General features: G+C 40.7%; 1 protein-coding gene and 1 long non-coding RNA gene across 3 annotated transcripts in view; both read left to right on the top strand.

Moving 5' to 3' along the window:
- The window catches only part of LOC142158401 (uncharacterized), a 604,325-nt gene that overhangs the window by 395,013 nt on the left and 186,598 nt on the right, over positions 1 to 22,714 (top strand). The gene's annotated exons all lie outside the window — the stretch shown is intronic.
- RFTN1 (raftlin, lipid raft linker 1) overlaps positions 1 to 22,714 on the top strand; it is a 283,814-nt gene that overhangs the window by 78,239 nt on the left and 182,861 nt on the right. The gene's annotated exons all lie outside the window — the stretch shown is intronic.

The following is a 22,714-nucleotide window of genomic DNA, read 5'->3' as shown; positions in this document are numbered from 1 at the left end:
TTAATAAGTAAAGCCACTATTTCACATTAATGTACACCAGAGGCTGTGTATTTCTGAGCTCAATAGTATAAATAACTGGAATGCTAATAAATAAGCTGAATATGACTACCATGTTGTTTCTCTTATCTGCAGCAGGTGGCCCTGTTAGAAGGGTGGTGCTTCTTTAGCTCAGCAGGCTGAGTGTAAGTGACAGGTTTACAAAGCGCTTTACAGAAATGCACTGTGTGGATTGGTTGATTCATCCACTTGAGAAGTTCCAGTTATGTCACAGCAGTCTCCGCTTTTGAACCTGTATCAGATGACATTAGAACACTGTTCTTAGAGGGGGCTTTACCTGTCTGTAATGAAGTTGGGAGGTAATAGTCCATATTTTTGGAAAGCCATGTTAACACTAACAAATTATTTTACCTTTATGGTTCATGTTTAAAATGTTACATGTTGCAGTTTATTGGTTATTTAAGTAACTTATGCCAAGTTTTTTTTTTATCTTCGCTTCAGAAGTGCAATGTACACAAGTAGTTTGCCCACAATATCACGCCTGTCTTTCTTGCGAGATATGTACCTTTCCACAAGCTTAATACAACTATCATATTTTACCCAACAGCAATTTTAGCTGCATGCCATCATTTCATGAGATGGTACATAAAACCAGCAATAAAGAGGGTCCCTGGCACTCTTCTATTCACATGTTTCTACTTAAAATAATTATGTATAGAAAAAAGTATTTTCACGAAAGCTTAGCTATAAAAATTGTTGCCGTTGTACCCTTAAGTGGAAGCCTAGGCAATTGTGGGTATGCATAAAGTAAGCACTATGGATATGCATCTTGGACCTGATTCATTAGTGATCTTATCTGCTGTTTTTTGCTTATCTTAAGCAAATCCACTCTGTGCATGCCCAGAAAAGGGAGATAAATAGCAAAATCCACTGTGTAAGTGAAAAATTTCTTAAGTTAAGATGAAAATCCATCTTAACTTCACTCTTATCTCCCTGTTTCTCCTTAAAATAAGCATCTTAACCTTTGCACAAGATAAGATCACCAATGAATCAGGCCCCTTGTTTGTATTTGTCAAAATACACATGCAAGTGTGTATATTTGTCAGTGGGTTTCTTGAGAATATTCGCCAGCATGTGTTTGCATTATATTTGACACTGGTCTGTATTTGTCAAAATGTCCCTGTATATATCTTTCAAGGTTTAAGCTGAAGTATGCATGTTCTCACCCCACCGTATTCTTAGCATTAGTATATAGTGCTCTTTTTGGGGGCAATGCTAAGATCTGTCAAAAGAAGTGCCCTAACTTTTCATAGTCAGTCATGAAACTTGCTGTCAACTATGGAGAGAGATGAGTAGTGGAAAGAGAAAAACAGAAGATGGTTATGGGAACAGTCAGAATTTTATCATCATGTGTATGTCCCGCTGCGTTTTGCCACCCGAGCTGTCATGTTTAAGGAGGCATACTCTCAGTCGCCAACCTTAGTACCTCCAGTTGCCACAGACTTTATTAGGAAGCTACTGAATCCATGAATGGAGTAGAACCAGTGAAGGCAGGATACATCCTCCCCCGCTCCTGGCCCCACTCCACTCGCCATACTTTATTGGAGGAGGTGATTAGTGTGCAAATAGTTATTGCAGTCAGAGTGTGGTAAAGGGAACTACAGGGTAAGGAGGACGCAGGTTTAGAGTCAGGAGGTGATGAGACAACCTCATCTCTGCCACCATAATAAATGTGCTATCTGAGACAAGGTGTTCGCCGTGTATCATGGGAGGATCGTTACTCCCCATCTTTACCCCTGTGTAGTGTAGCTTACACATTTCCTGTGTACTGCAGAAATACTACAAACTGCACCCCCAATATCTTACATATTCAGCTAAATTAGAGCACAATTCAAACTTGCATAATACTTTTCACATCGTGCAACAAGGTCAGTAGTGCTAGTGGAAATTAGTGCAAAACGCATGGTCTTGGACATGATCAATTACCAGATGAATCAAATGCTGTCTAATAAATACTTTCTTAAACCAGGCTAAAAAAAACATTAAATGGCCCAATGACGTACTCATTATCATTGATTGTCGTATCCCCCACCCCTTTCTAACATGAGCAGTCAATGGTTTCTTTTTTCACATTCAGCTATTGCCAAATGAATACGCAAATAGCACTGACATAAAGAACATATGTTGCTAAATTACACTTCTTCTTTAGTGATCATCAATTACCAGACCAAGGCGCTGAAAAAAAATAGCTTTCAAATTAACATCTACTTGTGTTCTAGATAATAGATCCTTCCCTTGTTGTGCTATTGTGAAGTAAGGTTTGGAACTGTATGAGAAGACGTTATTTTTTTTCTCCTATACATCACTCTTTATCCGGGAAGATTAACATCCATGTAGCATCTGTTTCTCAATGCTTTATACAATATCTGCAGCTGGGATTGCTGACTTTTAGATGCCATTAAAGTTGCCACAATTTAAAACAAGGGGAGAAGAGAAATAATTTTAGGGAGGTGTAGGTAAACTTTTACTGTGTTCTGCTATCAATATACACAGCGTTAAAGGTACAAACACTTCACACTTGTGTGTTTCAGCAGCCCTTGCATTAATGTAAATTTCTGTAGTGTGACATTAGAAACACAAGGAAATAAAATATTTTAATGCACCTTTGCCAAGAGAATTTACCTAATAGTAATCATTGTTTGCTGTACAAAGGACAGCAGCAATTGTAGACACCTAATATGTTATTGTATAAAATTATATTTTATTAATAAGAGTAGTGCTGTTGCTATTGCTGACTGAAAAACATGCTCATTGTAGTTGGTTAAATGAAGAATGGATATTTGGTTTGGTTATTTCGATTTGGTTGACAAGAAACCTAATTGGTGCTAGTTTTTGGATACTGAGGGGCTAACCTGAGACCATAGACATCAATTATGGCATGTAGCCACATGTGGCGCTATGGTTCATAATATAGGTGATTGCAGGGTTAGTTAGGAAAACACTGTAATGTACCCCCAGCGCTGACCACGTCCTATCTGCCAAATACATACATTTACTCCATCAGTCATTAAAAATGGACATGGAGTTTTTCATGCTGCAAAAAACCCTCAGGTTATCCTACTTATCCAATGTGCAAAGGAGTTGGCCCACTATGTATCTAGTGGTTAGTGTTGGCACTTTAGGGTGCGGTAATCGGCCCTTGGATTTCAACATAGGTTCTCATTAAAGGATGGACTTCACTGCAAGGTTTATACCAAGAGAATCCTGTTACTGAATATGGTACAGATAAGCTAGGCAGATATATAAAAAGACCATTAGCTTAAGGACAAGCTGAGTCAATAACCAGAGAGACACAACAGTGCAACACCAGGAATACACAGGACATGGTAACCTGCTGACCAGACGATGGTGAGATATAACTGAAGCTGCGTATATAGACAAAGCTAATGACATTACCAGACAGGACCTGAGCATGCATGCTTAAGGATAGGATCAAAGCGATTAAGTAAACAAAATGGAAGAGGAGGCTATCATTTTAATAGTTATCTGCATTGTCCTCCTTCAAGCTGCGACCTTCTAGGACATATATGGTACAACCAATGAGTCTAAGGTCCTTTCACGAAAAGACCTCTCTTAACACTAACACCAGGATTTGCCAACATGGGGAACTATAGGTCATCATGAGAAGTCCCTCAGCTGTCTCATGAACAGGAGAGGGATGGCAACTTTTCTCCCAGAAGTTAAAGCAGAAGTGGCCCATAGCACCACGGCACCAGCTACATGATTACAATATTAATGTAAGGAATGCAGAGGTAACTAACTACAATGGGTCAGCAGCTCTGACATCCTGTGGGATTGTTTGTTATAATGATTTCCTCTTGTAAAGCTCCAAGGATGGAATAAACTACCACAAAGCGGACAGTGACCATGAACTATCATTGTGACATCGCCTTGAGAGAGAGAGGCAAAGCAGAGGAACACAATCTGCGTCTCTCCTATACTGAAGCACAATATGATTACTTCTATTAGCGATCTATTGCTAAGAGGATACATCAGCTGACATTAGATCACTATTACAAATGATTTTACAGTCCTGAGGTTCATGGGAGATCTTTCAATCCTGAGGTGCATGCATCACCTTTACATTTAAGGGGTTACTGCCGGTAAAAACATTGTTATCCTCTTATGTCTTTGCATAGGAGAACCCTGATATATGTTCTGGTTAAGCATCTCAGGATGGCCTAACCAGAATGAAAGCATTTATAAAAAGCTGTATTCTTAGAATAAAGCATTTTTAATGTAGCTTAGTTTAAATAATAGTATTTATTTATTTATTACATTTCATTATTTATTGAATACAGTTTAGTAATTGATGTAAAATCCCTACAATATATATAAGTTATATATTATAAATATATGTGTGTATTTATTATATTTAGTTGTTTTTTTTAACCCAATTATAATAATTTCTTTACATAGCACCAATCATATTACGCAGTGCTGTACAGTCTATGCCCCACAGGAGCTTAAACTCTCCACCATATACACCTACATACATTTTCGTCAGAAACCAATTAGCCTACCAGTATGTTTTTGGCACAGGTGCTGTAAGGCAGTAATTCTAGCCACTGTGTCACCATGCCGCCAATAGACTATGTGGGCCTGAGTCATTAAGGAGAGCAAAGCATAAAAAAGGTGTAACTTTGCACCTGGGCAAAACCATGTTGCATTGGAGGGGGCGGTAAATTTAAAATGTGAGGACAGATTTATAGTTGGGGTAGGACATGTCCTAGATCAACTTTACATTTCAGTGTAATAATAAAGCTATCAGGTATTTGTGTGCTAGATGAAAACAGCCAGTATTTAACTTATGTGCAAAATAATAAACTAATTTGCACCCCTTGCATTGTAACATGGTTTTTCCTGGAGAACATTTGTTCCTTTTCTTGCCTTACTTTCCTTAATGACTCAGGCCCAGTATGTTTATCAATTATCTTGGTAAATCTAAATAATGTCTCACAAATAAAACTGAATGTCCAAATCTCATCACAGAATATTTCATAAAAAGGACCCTTTGTTTCCCAAAGTAGTGCCTGTTGCAAAATTAATGAACAAATACAATAGCCTGCCAGCTGGTGGGCTGCAATAGAAAAGTATGCATTTTATGCATTGTTTTCTTATAATATATCACAGTTTTAGTCTTTTGGTTTCCATTTTTTATTTGTATTCTGCATGTCTCACAGCAGGTTTTCACTGTTGTATTTTGCTGGTCGTGTGGCTTTGTAATGAAAATTGTGGTCATTGCTTTAAAAACAGTCGGTGAAATGAGGTACTAACTCGGAATAAAACTCTTCTACAGTTTTATTCTTTCCAACATGTAAAAAAAACCAAAAAAAACATTTAAAATAATCTTAGCACATGATGTATGATTGGTCTATTATCTACTCTATTATGGTATGCTTTTTTGAACTCCGTTATATCGTCACTTATGTGCATTTTCAATGCCCCTGCTGAATAAATATTGTGTTGTAAAGTCTGCAGAATAAGAATGTATAATGAGAATTGTATGCTGGTGGTCAGTATTGAAAAACAGGGACAGTTTCTATGAACAAATCATTAAAACCTATGGTTGTTCCTGAAAATTAGGGACAATTATAGGGGGGGATTTCAATTTGCTGCATTACTCTCAAAAGTAACACGGCCTGTGCACTATTACCATTACTTTGGCATACTTACCTACTCCTGGAAACTTGTTTCCGGGAGAGGGGCGTGACTAGGGGGCTGGAGGGGTCGGGATGCAGCCAAACGCGTCATTTTGACCCCGCCCCCGCGACGGAAATGAAATTTTTCGGGGGGAGCAGGGCAAAAATGACGCGATTGTCGGTGAATCGCGCCATTTTAACAAAGGAATTCCGGGATGCGGGAGAAATGCCAACACTTGCAGGAGCCCGGGAGACTGACCCGAATTTCGGGAGTCTCCCGGAAAGTCCGGGAGAGTTGGCAAGTATGTACTTTGGTAATAAAGCGCATTATTAGCGTTAGTACGGTAATTTGTAACGGTGATTTTTTGTTGCAAATCAGAGAGCCGCAAGCAGAAATCCGGGTTAAAATTACCGTATGAACGGTAATAGTGCGCAGGTCACGTTACTTTCGAGAGTAATGCCGCCAATTTAATTCCCCTTGTAATGTGCATTTAGGTTCTGTTTTCGTAGACAGGATATGATATGCATGACACATGCTTCTAGGACACGGCGTACTTACTCTGTCTATCATGAATTAAGATGTGGGGAACACGGTGTCTGAGTCAGAAGCTAGAAAATTGTGTTTTTGAAGCCATGGTTGTAAAGGGGATAAACATACTTGCTACAGTACTTCTTTACAGTTCAGAGGGGTTTTCCACCTTCAGATAACTGATGTACTGACATGTACGTACATGCCTGCATCATTTACTAAATGCATTACTTTATATTTCTGGCTACAGTCCATGCTATTATTAGACAGACTTATTTATTATTATTTATCAATGAAAGTCACCTGCAGTTGGACAGCCCATTAAAACACGTTTTATAATGCACAATCCTCTAATAACATATACAAAACTTGCTAGAACCTGTTAATATTGACGCTGTATGCTTTGTTAGTTGTGCAGCTAGGAAATCATGTACTTTACATCCTTGCTGCATTTGACAAGTCTCAATTAAAAGGCATTTTTAGAACAGAATCACAGGAAAAATTGATCACTTAGAGTTTTATAGATCCATGCTCTTTCAGATACAAAAGGTTTGTTTTTTATCCTTTCCTTTGCTCCTGTAACAATGTACGTGTTCAGGATCTCTCTCTATAGGAGTGCAAGTTATTGAAATACCTTTGAAAAACATATAGACAGCTAGAGATAGCTCAGTGGCACAATGGTGACTGTCATTAAATTAACACATCTGAAGTTTAAAATCCTTAACACATGCAGAGCTAGAAATGACATATCACACACCTTCAAACATGCTCCTGTATTGCAATTTATGAACAATCCTGACATAATAACCAATGATTAATGTTTTTTCTTACTGATAAAACAATTATTTCAAAGAAAATGTATGGATTATGCATTATAATAGACAATGAGGGTCATTTACGGACTGCAGACCTGCAATGTTTCTTTAGGTGTGCTAGTGCGCCTATTTGTCCACCAAGTGCAAACCCACTTCTAACACCCCTGTGAATTCAATCTGAGCCTAGTTGTGTTGGTTCCTGCTTGCTCCAGGAAATGGTGGAAACCGTAAATAACTCTCACTTTAGGACCATCTCCTCTATTAATTTAATCTGTTCTATTTTTCTCTTAAAATACTTCTCGGTTTAGCTTAATTTCTGTTTTAAATTAGTCATGAGAGTGAGGGGACATTGGGTCTTTTTATTAGGTGACACTTTTTTGTGTTTGAAGCTGTTTATTATATTGGTCAAACTGAAGCTACAAATGAGCATCCCTGGGGGAAGTGGGGCACTAAAGAGGGGTGCAATATAAGTCTGATTGTATACGGACGAGACCTCATCTTCTGGCAGTTCCCTCACATATAGTGGGTGCTGTAGAACTGTCTGAGTTCAAATTAAAAGCAGAGGCTGGAGAACTGTGAGAACATGTCTTTACTGTGTGGTATATACTGAGAACTGAGGTTAGCTGCCAGGTATTTCCTGTTAGCCAGCATTTCCTGAATGGCAAGTGGATGGCAGTGATGTCACTTCCACCAAACACACATAGCATACATCTAAAGGTGCACTGGTGGTTGTCGAACCCCCAACTCCTGCCATTGACTGGTGCAAACCTTTGCACGCTCACAGAGGCCTCCATCTTGGCCAGCAAATCTATGTACATGCCTATAAAACTGGGTGCAGTTGCGTATTAGGCGTTAGTAACAGAGTATTTACAATTTTCCGCACTTGTGGGTTGTAAATGGGCTTTAAAGGGTTGCCATTGTAGCATATTAAACATAGAAGATTTATGTGCAAAATTTTAGATTACCCTTTTATTGAAAGAAGAATTGCATAGGTGATAAATGGTTTTCTGCCTCAAAATTTTGACAATTATCATAGAGAGACTTCAGCAGTCGTATCAAGCTAGTAGTACACATATACATGGAAAGTTCAATATGCATACATACTCATTTTTTGCATATATAAATATATATATATATATATATATATATATATATATATATATATATATAATATTTTTGCAGATAATGGGCCTGATTCATTAACAAAACAAACGTGTTTGCATTGCACTTGCACGTCCATCTTCAACCTGAAGTGGACGATGAAACGTCTCCTGTTGAATATGGATGTAGGTACGCTCTGCATATAAATCACTTGCCGTATTGCGTTTGACAAACACACTGCAGGATACATACAATACATATTAGTAATATAGTCATTACTGAAAATTCTTTTTACAAAAAAGTTGTTGGTTTTTTTCCATGAAATACATTTATTATGGAGCTATTAATGTCTGTTGTACATAAAACACATTTTTACAGTTGCTCTTAATTGCAAACACATGTTGTAGCATGCATATACGACTGTTATCACTATTACTTGGCACTTACACCTGACCTGTAGCTGTTGCAAGTGATACCACTGAAAAGCACGTACCTTAGAGGTGTCCAAAACTTGAATCGAATGCTGTTGTGTACACTTGTGCTTGTCACACCCATACTATACATTGACTGCGTGCATGCAGTTAGTCCCCTCCCATCCAGCCCATGAAATCTTAGGCTGTGTCCTTTGTGCTCATAGATGAATTGCATACACTTCTGGGAATGTGCAGAGCAATGTAACTCAAAGTACGGCACGTATCAGCATTTATTTCCTTAATGAATTAGGCCCAATATCGGTAATAAATATTTGTTTAGTGTGAGAACCAAATAATATCTACATTATTACCACTCACCATGTTTTGCAAAAATCCAGCAAGTGATTTCTTTTATGGTTAGACTTTTTTTTATTATATCTCATGCTCGGGGATCTTCCAATATACAGTATTTAAAAACAAGGCTTAATTTATTTTAACTTCAAAAGGGCTTTGTGCGGAAAGTGATTTCTGTGCCTTTATATGTTTTGTGATTTTTTGGTGTACTTTTGCTGTCTTTAAGTAACCTATATATATATATAAATTGAAAGCTATTTGTCGTTTTAAGTACAGGGCTCAAGAGTACAAAACAATCACTTTTCTAAAGAGCAAATTGTTCCTCATTCCTAGAATCACAACAATGTCTGGTTGAGCAAAGACAGGTGTTCGAGCAGATATGAAAAAAACAACTGAGGAAACCTGTAACTCACATGTGGTTGCTAGCATGCTGGAGGAACAGGGGTAGTTCCTTGGACAAAAGCGTTTTAGATACCACATTGTTACATTCATCATTGTCTTTTGTGTTTACATTCAATTGGCATTGTCAGGCACAAGGCCTCTTACTCACCACATAATTGTACCCTTACCAGCAGCTCAGCTGGAGATATGTGACAGAACTAGAACAGTCAGGGGTGACACTGGAGTGTGTTACCTGCAGGTGCAGAGCCTGTTAACTTTTACCTTTCAGAAACTTCTCTTACTTATTTGCAATTAATATATCTACCTCTCTCATTTCCCTGCTGATTAATATATATTTGGATAAAAAGGGCATTTCATATTTAGCAATAAGGAATTGGCCATTTACTTAAAATAGTTTTCCCCTCACCTACTTCCTGAACATTTGTAATACAATAGTTGCCAGATATCACTCCAGCTCTCTTCAGTCACGGTGTCTGAGACTCCAGCCCAACAGTCTTTGTGTGACTGTCTCTCCGTGCTCCTCTCTAGCACATGTCTATGTGATTTATAGTGGTGCTGATAAGGGAGCATATTGTGACTAAAAAAACTGTGCATGTTACACTTCTTTCAAGGGAGTGTGGCTTCTAATTGCGTTTTCACCTCACATACCACCCTCTGCCATCATTTTAAAGTGGGTAATGAAATAGAATTGCCAGTTCTGGAAAAAACGTCTCTGCCCTTTGTAAGCCGCAGTATCTGCAAAGGATTTTCTGTATTCTGTGGGCAGACTAACTTTTTAAGCAAAAAAATGACATACTAGTAAACACATGGGTAAATAGACCGATTATAGCCAGTATTGATTTGTTAACATCTCATAGTTCAGAGTATATAGACATATTTTTAAGAAAGTATATGGTGAATTTGAAATCCTATTTAAAAGATACTACGAGTGTGTCACAAATTGTTAAGGATTTCAGTTGGAGTAACTATTTTTTATGGGTAGCAATTGTGTTACCATCGCTGTACACATCAATTGAACATGATAAGGGTATAGTAGCAGTTAGATAGTTTTGGAATCCAGATGATACCCTTTCTGATACACACAAAAATTTTATATGTGATCTTATATTATTTATTTTAACTCATAATTATTTTAAATGTTTAGAGAAATTGTATCTCCAGTCATGTGGGACTGCAATGGGCACAGTTTTTGCGCCCAGCTTCGCTAATCTTTTTATGGGAAGTTCGGAGCAACAGTATATTTATAATTCTGCGTTGATTTCTGAGAATATAATACTTTTTAAAAGATATATAGACAACATAACTATGGTCTGGAACGGAGATACTGAATCTTTAAATAATTTTTTGGCACATATTGAAGTGAATGAATACAATTTAAAGTTCATGGCAAAGTATGACCCAACTCAAGTGGAATATTTGGACTTGATTTTAATTGGAGAAGGAGAGAAGGTCATCACCAAAAATTACTTTATGTCCGTTGATTCAAATAGCTACTTGCAAAATCCCAGCATTATTTTTTAAAAATGCCAGAATTTAAAAGATTTTGTTGCCCCTGGTATGCTAAGAGAAAATAAGGCCAATAATTCCACATTTCTTGATTCAAGAGGTAGCATAAAATGTTGCAAAAATCATTGCAATATATGCAGATTGATGAATCCAACAAATAGGACTTTTTACAATTTACAATAATATCAGAAGTTTTCATATTAAAGGACTAATGAACTGTATGACAACATCTATCATATACCTTTTAGAGTGCACATGTGGCTTAAAATATGTGGGAAAGACTAAAAGACCTCTTAAATTGCGCAAAATGATGGAATTCGATTGAAGTGCGCATGTGCAAAATGGCGCTTCGCATTATATATGAGATTAGAATGGAGTGTGGCTGTATATCGATTTTCTCCTGATGAAGTCTAGAAATCAATTAGACAAAACGCGTTGAGAACTGGTTACTTTATTGTATGAATTGTATGGGACGTCTTATCGTGGATCTATCCCGTGTGGAGAGAGAACTGGTATAACCAACCTGGGTTATTCCTTTACAAGACCTACCTCACTTATTTTACTTTTGAAATTGTGACTGCATTAATCACATGTTTATTTGTGAATTAAAATTTTATGTTTGAACATACACCATATCAGTTTTTATTTGATATTTCCATCTGAGGTGAACAACATCCATGTGAGGACTTCTGGACTGCATGCAGATAAGCATGAAAGTTTATCTGGTACGCATATATACCTTTGGTTCGGAGTGGTGTGCACATTTGAGAGTGATTTCCTAAAAATGATAACACACTATCTCCGGTTCTTTATCTATTTATTTCCGGTTTCATGTCATCGAGCCTGCTTTGAGGTCTTAAAAACTCTGGGAAGAGATTTTGACACGTTTGTTTACCTTTACAATCTGGTCACTTAAGGATATTGGATGGTATCTTTTAAATACTACACTATCTGGGCGCCCTATCCCTTTCTTTTCATTTTATAGCTTTATAAATCTGTTTGTGAATGTTTTGATGGACATTCCTGTAAGAGGATTCTGGTTGTCAATCTGTGTATCTCCCCTATCAATTAACTATACTCACATAACATGACATTTTCTCACCCTATAAAACTAGCGACAACCTTTCTTTTTGGGTATAAATATGGTTAAAACATTAATACAATAGTTGTTTATTTTTACTATTCCTGTTACCCACAACAGCTCAAGATTTAAATTATAGTAGAATAAGCATCCTGAGTTAGATTTTAGGTTGAAAACATAGTAACTGCACACATGGTAGTTGTTCCTAGTAGAACTTCATTATCCTTTAAGATTTCTGCAGCTGTAAAGTAGGCCGCTTATGATTTTTGTAAAGAATTGAGTGTCACCTACATTAACAGAGGTTTATAAGGTTGTAGTGACACAGTATGACATCACCTCAGGTAATATGTTGGCCATGTGACAAACCAAGCAATTAGGTCAAAACATACTAAGTACTAAAGATAGATGCTTGAAAAGGTTTAGTCAGTGAATGCTGGCATATAGCCTGCCAAAATTGGGACAGTTGTTTGATTGCATACCTCTATCCACACAGGATACATCCAATTTTAGTAGCCATGGCTTATTTTACTCCAACCTTGAAAGTATTCAACTTACTGTAGAAGCCAATTTTTATTATTACCTTTATATACTACCTTTCCTCTTGATCCTATACCCTCACAAATCAGTCAATCCATGTTTCCTGTCCCCATCCCAACCTTATCTAAAATCTGTATTCTCTCTCTACTGGTATCTTTCAGTTATTATTCAAAAAACAGTGATCTCTCCTATTCTGAAAAAAACAAAATAAGGACCCAAACTCTCTCTCAAATTAGCGTCCCATATCGCAGCACCCATGCCCCTCCAAGATTCTCGAGAGAATGGTCTACACTGCCCTCACACAACTTATTGGATCCTCTTCAGTCAGGCTTTCATTCTCAACACTCCACAGAGACTGCACCGACTAAGGTTGTCAATGATTTAATCAGTGCTAAATGTAATTCTCCTGGATCTCTCTGCTGATTTTGACACTGTTGACCACTCTCTTTTCATACAAATGCTCCAATCCCTAGGTCATCAGGACACTGTCCTTTCCTGGTTCTCATCCTACCTATCTAATTGGGCTTTCAGTGTTATGTGATACTCTATCCTCTCTAGATCTATCACCATCTGTTTTGGCCCACGGTACCGACTGTCTTTCTGCCATTTCATCTTGGAGGTCATCTCGCAAACTCAAACTCAATCTTTAAAAAACAGAATTAATAATATTCCCGCCCACCAATAGAAGTTACCTACCTGACATTTCTATTTCTGTTGACAACATAACAATTTTAATTCACTTATCATCTCCGGCATTGACTATTGCAATTTCCTCCTTACTCATCTTCCCCAAATCAGACTCTCACACCTACAATCTATTTTGCATGCAGTGGCTAGATTGATATTCCTTACAAATCCTTATTTCTCTGCTGAACCACTTTGTCATTCTCTACATTGGTTGCCTGTTTTTACCGAATCCAATTTAAAATACTGCTACTAACCTACAAGGCCATCAACAAAACTGCACCAACATACATCTCCTCACTTGTCTCAAAATATCTCCCAACTCGACCAATCTGTTCTTCACAAGGTCTCTCATCCTCTCTGATTACATGCTCCCATTCCCATTTACAGGACTTTTTTTGAGTTGCACCCACTCTATGGAATTCCCTCCTTTGCACAATAAGACTTTCCTTTAGTCTACAAACCTTCAAGCGTTCTCTGAAAACCCACCTCTTCAGGCAAGCTTAGAATATTCCTCAACCACCCTCTTATACCCAATAGGTTACGCAATTCACACAAGACAACAACCCTCTGACCCCCTAATGAACATTGCTGTGTGACTGGATCACATGGCATACATCAAGTTTTACCTTTGCACTCTGGTTGGACCGAAATGCAATATGAATCCAACTCCTATTGTACCGTAGATTTTAAGCTTGCCGGCAGGGTCTTCTTACCTCTTTATATTACCCAGTATTGTTTTATTACTGTGCTTGCCCACAATTGTAAAGCGCTACAGAATTTGCTGGCGCTATATAAATAAATGGTGCTGATGATGGTTATATAATGTTATGTTTAACACTCATCTCTATAGCTATTCATTTAGCACCCAATAAGGATGCATTGTGTGACTTTCATTGATTTACCAAACTTCATTTTACATTGAAGTCCCTGTTTTTTGTTTTTATAACTATGGGTTACCACCGAGAACATGTTAATGCATATAGAGGTGTCCCTGGTGCCTTGAAAAACCCTGGCACTCATCCAGATTTGTCTCATTGTCATGGTACGCATGAGACTGATCACCTGGAACAAAATAGGTTTCCTCAGACCTTCCGAAAGCTGCGTCTGCCCATTCCACTGAGACATCGCCTCTGTGGTCTTTCTCCACAAGTTAAATGAGTTGTTGACCAGCATCTAAATAAAATTCCAGCTAAAAGCTGGCAGGACTGTGAGTACTATTTATCAACCTGCGCAATAAGGCTGATTTTCTATTGCAGCTTATTGTGTGAATAGAAAAATCACATGGACGTAATTTATCAATGACATATTGATGGGACAATTGAGCGATACTCAGCTGCCTCAGCGATGCTGGCCAGGCCAACTTCAGGGGATATCTACAGATCTTGGGGGATATGCATGCACTCTGTAATTGAAAGCCCTTGCTTTGGATTTCAGTTCCACTAATAAAAATAACTCTATAGTAAAAAAATATCAAAAAAAAAAATATGAAGAATTTTTTTTTTTTAAGCTACTTCCAATTGGAAAAAATGCGTTATTTACTAAATCTTGACAGTACTTGCATATAAATCTGTAAAATGTTTCTAAACAGTATAGGTGTTATATTTATGTTTAATAAAGTACTAGTGCTCATAAATAATTTATTTTACCTCTCTAGTAATCTTACTGACATACTGTATGTCACAAAGGCAGCCTTGTAGATAAACCACATGTGGAATTGCATTCAATATATCTGTGTACCTCAATTTATTTCTTATTCCTAAGTGAAGAAAACTTACATGCATGAAAGTCATTAGAGTTCCAAGGTATAGAATTAATCCCATTAGATCCTAGAAGTGGTGATCACCTAGCAACACTGTGGAAACCAGAGACATTCTGGCTCTGTACATTAAAAACACCTACTTTGTGTTTTAATGAAAGCTTTGATGTGTTTTTGTACAGTGAAATGTTATATAATGGCCTTATGGATGCTATGTGATAACCTGTAAGTTATATTTTTTTATATTTTGTGCTTTGAAATTTGTTATTTTCTTTTGTTATTAATTAGTGCACCTGAGCATATTATATTATATATGTTCCAATAACAAAGAAAAAACATTTCAACCTTGGTCCACCTCCAGACGAGGAGGCCTAGGAGAACGTGAGACTGGGGATAGCCAAAAGCTCTACATTGACTAGATTAAAAGAAACATTCTATTAAATTTACTACCGTTGGTATTATAGCCCCATCCGATTCCATACAATATTCCCCTCTTCGTCACCCAACTGCTGGCGGGAATGTGGCCACCGAGGCTCTATGATACACATCTGGTGGACTTGCCCAGCTATTGCTCCCTTTTGTGATGTGGTCCATGGCTTTATCAATACCTTATTTGAGGATCCTGTTGCAAGGGACCCCTGGGTCTTTCTTTTTTGTTACCCACCCCCGGATCTCAATAAATTTCTAAAAAACTGACAGCACACATCCTCACAGCCACCAAATCCCTTTTAGCCCTTAACTGGAAACGCAACTCTTCCCCATCTCTCTATGTCCTTAAAAAACAAATCTGGCACGTGGCAGCCATGTAAGAGATTACCTACTACTTGTCACGACTAGTATAGCGTACCTGCTATCGTTGGCACTACTCGGAGGAAGGTGCGGAGTCTAACGTGCCCCTGGTGTTCACCAGGGACCCCCGCTAGGAGGTATGGGCTTAGCTGCAGGAAACACGCAGGTCGCGGTCCTTCCACGAGTCAGATAGCGACGTACGAGGAATGTCAGACAGGCCGGGTCGGCAACGGTGCGGGCAATGCAGGTACACAAGGAGAATCCGAAGGGGTAGTGAGTCAAGCCGGGTCGATAACGTTCTGACAGCGAGGTACAAAAGGGAGATCCAAAAGGGTGGTAAAGGCAATCCGGGTCACAATGGTCACAGGCAAACGGCAATAAACTGGAGGAAGGAAAGGGTCAGGAAGCTGCTAGCCAATGCCCTCAGCGCTAGTAGTGCTGTCATACTCCAGCGCCGTAGCGCTAGTCATTCTTTAGCGCCGTAGCGCTATCTTCATGCAGCGTCCCGTTGCCTAGCAACGGGAACGCTTCCAAGTCAGTAGCTGGCCGGCCGGCGGAAGGGGAAGTGACGCGTCTGGTTGCCTAGCAACCAGACGCGCTATGCAGACGGGCGGGCGACAGTATGCCCTCCTCCTTCTCCCCTTGTTTGAAGGAATCTCCTGAGTAACTGAGGACCATGGAGGTCCGGTTTATCCACCCAAGATCTTTCTTCCGGACCAAATCCCTTCCAGTGCACAAGGAACTGTTGTCGCCCATAGCGAATACGGACATCCAGAATCCGGCTTATCTCAAACTCTGTTCCAGAGGAGGTTTGAACTGCAGGAGGTCGAGATGGAGGTACAAAGAACCTGTTAAGCACCAATGGCCGGAGTAGGGAAACATGAAAAGTATTATGGCATCGTAAAGAAGCAGGTAGCTTTAGCTTTACACACACAGGATTAATGACTTGTGAGATGATGTAAGGACCAATAAAACGTGGAGCCATTTTCATAGATGGTACTTTGAGTTTTAAATCTTTAGTGGAAAGCCAAACTTGATCCCCTACCTTCAATAGAGGAGTAGCTCTTCGGTGGCGATCTGCAAAGGTCTTATGGTGCTGTGATGCTTTTTGCAGAGCTGCTTTGGTTGTGGCCCAAATGAGAGAGAATTCTCGATAGAGTGAGTCCACCGCCGGAACTGAGGAGGAAGAGTTTGGAAACGGATCTGGGATGATAGGATGCATCCCATTCACAATAAAGACTGGAGAAAACCCGGTAGACTCATGGACATGGTGATTGTGTGAGAATTCTGCCCAGGGGAGGAATTGTGACCATCTGCTTTGATTATCAGCGGTAAAGCAACGAAGAAAAGTCTCTAAATCCTGGTTGATCCGCTCGGTCTGACCATTAGTCTGGGGGTGATATCCCGATGAGAATTTTAACTCCGTACCCAGTTTTTTACAGAAGGCCCTCCAGAACCGGGAGATGAATTGCACTCCCCTGTCAGAGATAATTTCCTTAGGGCAACCATGAAGTCTGAAGATCTCCTTGATAAATGTGTCGGCTAAGTGACTGGCCGAAGGTAGACCTGAGAGAGGAATGAAGTGCACTATTTTAGAAAATCGGTCAATGACAACCCAGATGGTATTAAATCCAGAACTGCAGGGAAGGTCAGTAATAAAATCCATGGCTATGCTCTCCCAGGGAGCATCAGGCATAGGCAGGGGTTGGAGCAAACCAGCAGGAAGCTTCCTGGAAGTTTTGTGTTGAGCACAAATTGTACATGCTGCAATAAAGTCCCGTATATCAGCACGTATGGTGGGCCACCAGAAACGACGACAGAGAAGGAATGTGGTCTTCTTTATGCCAGCGTGACCTGCGATACAGGACGAATGGGCCCAACGCAATACTTTGAGACGTAATTGTGGTTCCACAAATGATCGTCCTGTGGGCGGAGCATCCCTCACCGTATTGGTAATAGCAACGATGTTAGAAGGGTCAATAATGCAATGAGGAATCGATGGATTCAGGCGGTCCGTATCATCAAACAAACGAGAAAGGGCGTCTGCCCGCCCATTTTTAGCACCTGGACAGAAGGTAAGAATCATATTGAAGCGGGCAAAGAATGATGCCCAGCGGGCCTGCCGAGGATTCAAACAGCGAGCTTCACGAATGAATGTCAGATTTCGGTGATCTGTAAAGATGGTAACCGGAAATAAGGCTCCCTCTAATAAATGTCGCCATTCCTCTAAAGCTGCTTTAATAGCGAGAAGCTCCTTGTCTCCGATTCCATAATTAATCTCGTTGGGAAGAAATCGTCTGGAGAAGAATCCGCATGGAGAATGGGTACCTGAAGGTGTCTTTTGGAATAACACGGCTCCAATGCCTATTGAAGAGGCGTCTACTTCCACAAAGAAAGGTCGCTGTTGATCCGGCTGAGAGAGAACAGAGGCTGAGGAGAAGGCTTTCTTCAGAGTAGTAAAGGCAGAAACAGCTTCTGGAGACCATATCTTGGGATTGGCAGATCTCCTAGTTAATGCTGTAATTGGAGCAATAATGGAAGAGAAGTCTTGGATGAACTGTCGATAATAATTGGCGAATCCAATGAATCTTTGGATACTTTTAAGACCCTGCGGTTGAGGCCAATTCAGGATGGACGACACCTTGGTGGGATCCATCTGTAACCCAGAGCCAGATACAATAAACCCAAGGAAGGACACTTGGAGAACTTCAAAAACACATTTTTCCAATTTGCAATAGAGATGATATTTGCGCAGTCTTCGTAAGACTTCCTTCACTTGTTCTTGATGAGAACTCAAGTCTTTAGAAAACACTAAAATGTCGTCTAGATAAACGACTACGGAGGTATACAACAGGTCTTGAAAGATGTCATTAACGAAACTCTGGAAGATGGCAGGGGCATTGCAAAGACCGAAGGGCATTACCAGGTATTCGAAATGACCATCCCTCGTATTGAAGGCGGTCTTCCACTCGTCGCCCTTCTTTATACGAATGAGGTTGTAGGCCCCTCGTAGATCTAATTTGGTAAACACTTGAGCCCCGCTGACCCTGTCAAATAGATCGGAGATAAGAGGTAACGGGTACCGATTCTTGATGGTAATACGATTCAGGGGTCTATAGTCAATGCATGGGCGCAGAGACCCATCTTTTTTCTTGACAAAGAAGAATCCAGCCCCAGCAGGAGAGGTAGACTTGCGAATAAAACCACGTTCCAGATTCTCCTTGATATATTGAGACATTGCCAAGGTCTCTGGGCGAGAAAGGGGATAAGTTCGCCCCTTGGGTATAGGTTGGTCGGGAAGTAATGTGATGGAGCAATCCCAGGGCCGATGGGGAGGTAGTAACTCGGCTTCAGTTTTACTGAATACATCTTGAAAGTCGGTGTATGCAGCTGGAAGGCTAGGTTCCGTAACCGTGGACTGAGCAACAACTTGGGAACCGGGAGGCAGAACACTAGATAGACATCTATGATGACATCCTGTACCCCAACGGGTAACCTGAGCTTGATCCCAATCCATCTGCGGAGAGTGTCTTCGTAGCCATGGAAGCCCCAAGATAATGGGATTGATGGATTTTGGCAACACCAATAGCTGAATCATCTCGCTATGGAGGGCTCCTACCGTTAATCGAATAGGTGAGGTGATGAAGGAGATGGAGCCACTACTGACACGGTTCCCATCCACTGCCGTTAATGATAGTGATTGAGGCAAGGGGAGAGTTGGAATTCGAAGCCCAGCAACGAGAGTGGCCGAAATGAAGTTCCCGGAGGAGCCGGAATCCACAAAGGCCGTGGTGGAGAAGGGACCTCTAGGGGTGCTCAGGGTGACTGCCATAAGAAGCTCAGGGGTGTTTCTTGAGTAGGGAGCAACTGTGGATACTCCTAAACCGGCCTCCCTGCTACCGTTTAGGAGGACGGGTTTCCCGGTCTCTTAGGACAGACCTTGAGAACATGTCCGGAATCGCCACAGTAAAGGCAGAGACGCTGCCTGAAGCGCCTCTCTCTTTCTTCTGGGGATAAACGGGAACGTCCTACTTGCATGGGTTCATCCATAGGCAACACTGGGTTTTGAAATTGAGGAGCCAGACGAGAAACCACCCGCTTAGAGACAGGACGTTCCTGGGTGCGTTCTTGATAGCGTAGGTCAACTTTAATACATAGCGCAATTAGGGTATCCAGATTAGAGGGAAGATCCCGAGAAATTAGTTCGTCCTTAATGCGGTCGATTAGCCCTTGCCAAAAAGTTGCGACCAGCGCCTCGTTGTTCCATTTCAGCTCTGACGCTAAGGTCCGGAACTGGATGGCATATTGCCCGACAGATAGGTTGCCTTGACGCAGGTTCAGCAAGCTGGTGGCAGCAGAGGCTACTCTCCCAGGGTCATCGAAGACTCTCCTGAAAGCTTCAATAAAGGAGCCGGAGTTGTTAAGAAGAGGGTCTCCATTCTCCCACAAAGGTGAAGCCCAGGCTAGTGCTTGACCACTCAGGAGGGAGATCATGAACGCCACCTTCGTACGCTCTGAAGGAAATGCTCCTGCATTGCACTCGAACTGGATGGAGCACTGGTTCAAGAAACCCCTGCATTTCTTGGGATCTCCATCGTATTTTTCAGGCGTGGGGATACGCGTGCCAGAAGTTGCAGTGGATACAGTAGCTACACTAGAGGACGCCACTGAGGAGGTGGTAATGGCTGGAGTAGCAGGCAGAGAGCCTTGTAAAGCATCGAAGCGTGTAGCGATACCTTGGACACATTGTAGGAGATGTGCTTGGGCTGCTTCTTGCTGTTCTACTCGCTGAGCCAAATGAATAAGAAGGTCCCGGGCTGAGGGTTCACCAGTTCCTTCGGTAGACATCGCCAGAGTTTACTGTCACGACTAGTATAGCGTACCTGCTATCGTTGGCACTACTCGGAGGAAGGTGCGGAGTCTAACGTGCCCCTGGTGTTCACCAGGGACCCCCGCTAGGAGGTATGGGCTTAGCTGCAGGAAACACGCAGGTCGCGGTCCTTCCACGAGTCAGATAGCGAAGTACGAGGAATGTCAGACAGGCCGGGTCGGCAACGGTGCGGGCAATGCAGGTACACAAGGAGAATCGGAAGGGGTAGTGAGTCAAGCCGGGTCGATAACGTTCTGACAGCGAGGTACAAAAGGGAGATCCAAAAGGGTGGTAAAGGCAATCCGGGTCACAATGGTCACAGGCAAACGGCAATAAACTGGAGGAAGGAAAGGGTCAGGAAACAGGTAAACACAGGAACACTGGAACGCTGGAGGACAGGAAAGGACCTGAAACTCTGGCACAGGAAGTGGGGTCAGAGAGGCTTAAATAGTGCTGCTAGCCAATGCCCTCAGCGCTAGTAGTGCTGTCATACTCCAGCGCCGTAGCGCTAGTCATTCTTTAGCGCCATAGCGCTATCTTCATGCAGCGTCCCGTTGCATAGCAACGGGAACGCTTCCAAGTCAGTAGCTGGCCGGCCGGCGGAAGGGGAAGTGACGCGTCTGGTTGCTATGCAGACGGGCGGGCGGCCGCCGAGCGGCGCCTGACACTACTCGCACGACAGAGGTTACGCTTTCAATCAAGTTTGGGCACCATTGCAGTTTGCGGAACGCTCGTTCCCCTTTGACCCTTAACCTTCCCATAAAGACCCATGTGCGGTGAACCTGATGTTGCTCCTGCTCTACCACTCTACGATCCTCCAATAACCACACACTATCTACTTTCCGAACACACTCCCGCCTTAACCTTTATTGTCCCCCATTTTTAAAATTCCACGGTAATTAAATGTAATATTTTTCACTTAAAACTTAGCTAAAACCAAAATGTTTAAAATATTTTTAAATGTTTTCAAATAAATAATTCTATGATGTTTTTTATATTCATAATGAATTCTTCCCCTACTAAGCTACAGCTCACTGACAGTAGACTGCTATATCATACCACCTGTGGCGAAAATGGGTGTTTTCTACATCTGTAGCATTTAGCCCTACCTACCAAAGAGTTACCGCTGTTGATAGAGGGCTGCTGGCAATAAGCTTGGGCGACAATAGCTTCCCCATTTATATCATGGAGATGCCATATAACAAGGATCGCGGTGAAGCAAGTAGCGCTGTAATCCTCGTTCGGTGATCTCCATCTCATGATGGTGACAGCAGAATAAAATTAAAAAATGTTCTATTATTTGAATAAAGCATTTCTTCAATTGTCAATAGAATTAAAATATATATTTTGTTATTAAAACAAATATTTGATCTATTTTAAACTATTTAGTTTACTATTATTTTTTTGTCTTAGTGGAACTGAAAGGTCAAATCTCTGCTTTCAGTTTCACAGGGAATGTGCGAACCAGCTAACTAAGTTGTGCATGAGACTGGCGGCAGCGATTGAAGATCATTGCTATTGTTGATTTCTAATAATTACTGTTCTCCAAATCAATCACCATTATTTGACATTTAAGAGCGTAAAAAACTTATGATTCACACCAGAATTTCTAAATGTTCAATTAGTTTAGCCATAAAAGAGAACTCAAAGTTCCCACCTGATGGTAACTAGTCCCTAAACGACTCTATAAAATCGACCCAAGCTCTTATAAACTTAGCTGGAGACAGTTAGGGCAAACAGGCCCCTTGAATATATACGGTGTTACTATTTTGTGAAACAAAATAAAAACTTTCATTGAGAATATCACTGGGCTCACTCTTAGACTATCAATCAGTAACTTGCTTCTCTGCGCCGCCATCCCACATATGGATAAATCACTGGACAAACTAATATTGCATATATCTTGTGCAGCACTATACCAAATTTCCCGCAATTGGAGACACCGCAACCCCCTCGCCTCATTAGGTCATAAACCGTAACTGGTTCATCAAATGGAATATATACCCACCAGCCTCCAAAATAATAAAGTTAGTCATTTTCAAAAAAATCTGGGACCCATGGTACACCTGCCAAAATACTTTACACCCTGGCACCTCTTGAGCTATTTGTTAATGCGGAAATCCTACACCCAACGCTGTCTTACCTGCCACCACTCAGTGGTTCAAGTGTAAATTT

Source organism: Mixophyes fleayi, chromosome 5 (genome assembly GCF_038048845.1).
Source record: "Mixophyes fleayi isolate aMixFle1 chromosome 5, aMixFle1.hap1, whole genome shotgun sequence".
In the NCBI taxonomy this organism is placed as follows: Eukaryota; Metazoa; Chordata; class Amphibia; order Anura; family Limnodynastidae; genus Mixophyes; species Mixophyes fleayi.
The sequence above is the reverse complement of the archived record's forward strand: the minus strand, read 5'-3'. Positions and strand labels throughout refer to the sequence as shown.